Below are 4,699 nucleotides of genomic sequence, written 5' to 3'. Positions count from 1 at the left end.
TTTTCTCTCTTATGAAAAAACCTTTTCAATAGATGATTTAAAAAGTGTAAAATCACTTAAAAAGCAATAGATCCCGGGCTAATTTATTACCTAATTGACAAGAGCCAATGCCCTTTTTATCTTAAGTTGTGTTTGAGACCTCTATCATGCAATTTGATTAAAGAGAAGGGAGAACCAATTTATTGTAAGTTCTAATTGATTCGCCTAAATGAGATAACATACATAAGTTTAACAAATCACTTTCTGTGCTGATAATAGTAAATTACTAGCTCCTGACTATATTAAAATAATCTTAATATAACACTGTTTTATTCGATCAGACATATACAAATAGTTGATCATATATAGTTACATAATATCATTCGCTATATAAAATAACAAATTTATCTGACATATTTTCTATGAAAATGGATACTATCTTCCGAAACAATCATTGACCTCGTTAGCATTGATAGACTTTCCATACACATTCTTGCATTCAACATTTGGCTTATTTCCATCGACCGTAGAAATATTGATTTTTGCAAGAACAATGTTTTCGGAATATGTGACTTTACTGCAATCAATCTTTATAATCTCATCGAGTTGTGAAGTTCCATGAATATCTGTGAATGCCACGTTACTAATTGCCACAGCTGATTCCTACACACAAAAAAAATATTACAAATATGTTCGCAGCCTATTTATTGTAGTTAAAATTATAATATTTTTTATTTAATAAAAAAAACAATCTTAAGATGAATTACCTCCACATCTTGGCGACCGCTATCGACATAGTTTTGGTCGATTATTATCGGATTTTTGGTTTCAATCAATGTGAGGCCCTTAAAAAGTATATTTTTTTGCGTATCCTTTTCCATTCTTTTTTGTTAAAAAAAGGATATATATATCATTTAAATCACAGTGTAAATATTTTCATAATTTATTTAGTTTTAATATGGAAAAAAGTAACAAAAAAATTATTACCGGCCATGTCTTAATTCTAGCTCCATTTTCCGTCCTATTGAAGGTGCAATTAGTCACTTGGATATTCTCAACCATAGATTCTTCTCCATCTACCCCTAGACTTCCCACACTGTCATTTAATCATATATATAAATAATAAAATTCATTGTAGAATTAAAAAAAAATCAGTATTATGTATATAATGGTATTGGTCAATCAAACATATATATTACCTTATTCCATGGCCCGGTCCACAATTCATCCTTGTAATGTTGATATTCACACTTCCGTTGTTTATAGCTACACAATCATCTCCTGGAATATATTTTTAAGAAGATTTAAATTCAAATAACCATTTCAGATCAATTTTCAATTAATGACAGTGCAAGAGAGATATATAGTTATCTACCAGTTTCAATTACTGTGTCGTAAATATCGACATCACTTGATTTACCGATATCAATTCCATCAGTGTTAGGACTGTCTTTCGGTGCTACGAGTTTTATTTTCGTTATTTTAACTCTTTTGCATCCGTTAATTGCTATATGGTTTCTTGAACTGTTGAATGAAGTTATTCCAATTATATTGAGATCAGCGCAATTTTTAAAATGCAATTGCTGTAAGAAAACGGGAAAGTAAATTCATCATGAACATTATTATATATGTAGAAAAAGCTATCTTCATTTTAGATTTGAGAATAAATTTAGTGAGAAAGATATAAACTCACAGTAGGCCGTTTAGAAGTTAACATTCTTGGCTGCGTATATTGAGTATAGAAAAAAACATAAAAGTATTAGATTCACATATTAAACAGATATAGGTAATTTATATAAATATATATACAAAATAAAAATTATATATCTTTTGTATATATAAAATTTTTCACCTTCCAAAATGACGAACCACGCCCATAATTGACCCCGAGCCATTGACTGTTAAACCAATTATTTTCTTAAAACTAACCCATTTTAACAACTTATTGTCCCATGCTGTCTTATCTCTCGGCGCAACAATCTTTCCATCAAACTGCATAAATGAATACAAATAATTTTTTTTTAAATATTTAAATTCACATAAAGTTGTGAGTGATTTGTTTTGACAAAATATTGATAGTTACCTTTATTTGTACTGAAGGAGATTTACAAGGCCCTTGAAACACAAGAGGTTGTAGTAAAAATGTTTTATTTGAAGGAATAAGGAGTGTTTTTGGATTCCCACCACTACCACACATAGCTTTCCATGCTTCGACAAAAGCCTATTTGTTTTATCGAAAGATCAAGTGTATAAGACTTCTTTACTCAATAACTAAAATTTTGTGACAACGATTATGATCTCTTATCTTATAGGAAAATGAATAATGAATAAATAATATTTATGTATATATACTTGGATATCATATGATAATATTTTGGTTAAAAATGATTTGAAAACCTACATAATTCAGTCATTTTCATAGAGTAAATTCCAAGATAAGATTTTCAAATATAATACCTTTGATTCATCGGTAAGACCATCTCCCTTGGCACCAAATTTAAGCACATCATAGATTTGGCCATTTACAAGAACTGAATTCAATAAAGTCAAAAAGAACACAACGCGTATTATAATTTCCTACAACATTCAAATATCAATGTTAGAAAGAAAGAAAGCATAATAATTATTATTCAAACATTATTATATTTCATATGTACCATTGTGTGATGATGAACAGATGATTAGATGTAATGTAGTGTCTGTTTAAATTATGTTCATCACTTATATATACGCATAAAAAATCATGGGTGTAGACAGGTTCATGGATGTAGTTTCAAACTTTAGATATTTTGCAGCCTAGAATCATTACTTATTTTGTGGATTAAATTAATGCATATCAGTGACATCATCCATCTTATTATATAAGATCTAGATATATATCACAATAAAAATTTATCCTGTGTATATCCATATACATTAAAAACTAAATGTTTGTCTAATTATTTTGTAGTGTTTGAAATAAAATTTATTACTAAAGTTTACTATTAACATATTGATGATTATAAAATTGAGAGATTGCTGACAAAAAAAAAAGAATTGAGAGATTTGAGTTGTCATCTTATCATATTACCTAGATTATTATATATTAACTTAGTTTGATGTAAGATAATTTTTTTTTCAAATTATCAAATTATCCATTTGATTTTATCTTTATGAAAATAACTAAAAAAGGGAAATTCATAAAAATCATTTTGGAAAACACAAAAAGAGAATTAAATTTGCATGATGTGGCCTTATTGCAATATATTAAAACTTATTATATCTGAAAAAGACAAGCACTATTTCTGTGTGTATATCCATTGACATTGAAAACTAAGGGGAGTGTATTGTAGGTAGTATTTTATATGATTTGAGTTTCAATGAGTTTTTCTATGTTTTTGATGATTTTCGGAAAGTTGGTATGATTTATTGTAAAATCCTTTCGATTCTCACATAAAACTATGAGATATAAAGAAATCCTCTCAAATCCTTCAAAATGATTAAAAATCAAATTCTATTTTTTTTTCCAATAATAGTGGATTCAATTAGATTTTTTTTAAATTCCATGACTGAATAACATTAAATTTAACACAAATCACTTAAAATATAAGATTCAATACCCTTAAAATGTTCGTCTAATTATTTTGTAGTGTTTGGAATAAAATCCGTAATGAATTTACTATTAATGTCTTGATAATTATAAAATTGAAATTTTTAGTAGTATCTTATCATATTAACTACATTATTATATCTTAAATTTTTGATGTAAGGTAAAAATTTTAAAAATATATCCAATTTGATGTTATCTTAGTTTTGTTTCGCTTTTATTTCCCCTATATAAATTAGACTAAACAAAATCCACACTAAAACTAAAACTTGAAAAAAAAAAAAAAAAAAAAATTAAATCAGCATATAGAAGCTAGCATTAGAGCATCTCCAACTCATCTCTATATTTGCCTTGCCTCTATAAATAGAGAAAAATATAGCAAGCTCTATTTGAGAGGAAAATTTGCTCCAACCCACCTCTATTTTAGAGATAAAAATAGAAAAATCCATTGGAGATGCTCTTAATAGATTTCAAGTCGAAAAGAGTGGAAAAGAATTGTATTTGTAGAGTTTTGACTTCAAAGCAAATAAAGAACAAGTAAAAGCAACAACTGAACTGTGTTAAAAAATGTCAATAGTTATGTGGTTCATCGTTTTTTGAAAATATAATAATAATATAATTAAATACCCCATAATATTTTATTACAACCTAAATCATAAACCGACATAACAAAATCAAATTAATATAAAGCAAACATCAACATGCACATCAGAAACATATAAAACCAAACTAGCATAGGTCAAAACCATCTTGGTGTCGCTCGACACCCCAACCTTACAACAAAACCATCTCTGCCACACCACAATACAAACACTTGATTAACTCACAAACGAACCGTTAATTTCACAAACCCACCATTGGATATGAATCCTATAGCACCACAAAGCTCTCCACCCTAATTCAGCCAAATCGGACTCCGTTTCATCCTCCAAACGTTGCCCCAAAGTAGGCATCTCGAACCAGTTCGCGCTGTTCATCTGCAAGTGTTGGTGTCGACCGAGACCACAATGGTGTCGAACGAAACCACCCCAGAAATTACGATCAAAGCCTTTCTTCAAGCTCCTTCTCGCAGCAAATCCCTAATCCGCTACACTCATCGATTCTCTACTCAATCTAACACTAAAACAACACAAC

At 28.7% G+C, this 4,699-nt stretch overlaps 1 pseudogene across 1 annotated transcript; it reads right to left on the bottom strand.

Moving 5' to 3' along the window:
• Window positions 1-323: 323 nt before the first annotated feature.
• Window positions 324-2,551, bottom strand: LOC104728591 (putative polygalacturonase At3g15720; annotated as a pseudogene). The gene is made up of 9 exons (XR_015573171.1): window positions 2,437-2,551; window positions 2,063-2,200; window positions 1,832-1,971; window positions 1,673-1,702; window positions 1,355-1,562; window positions 1,179-1,260; window positions 967-1,075; window positions 747-861; window positions 324-642 (listed from the first exon to the last, which is right to left on the bottom strand). The product of XR_015573171.1 is annotated as a putative polygalacturonase At3g15720 (transcript).
• Between the last annotated feature and the right edge of the window lie 2,148 nt (window positions 2,552-4,699).

Source organism: Camelina sativa, chromosome 11, assembly GCF_030686135.1.
Source record: "Camelina sativa cultivar CO46 ecotype springtype chromosome 11, ASM3068613v1".
Lineage (NCBI taxonomy): Eukaryota > Viridiplantae > Streptophyta > Magnoliopsida > Brassicales > Brassicaceae > Camelina > Camelina sativa.
Note: the sequence above shows the minus strand (reverse complement) of the source record. Positions and strands in the feature narration are given on the sequence as shown.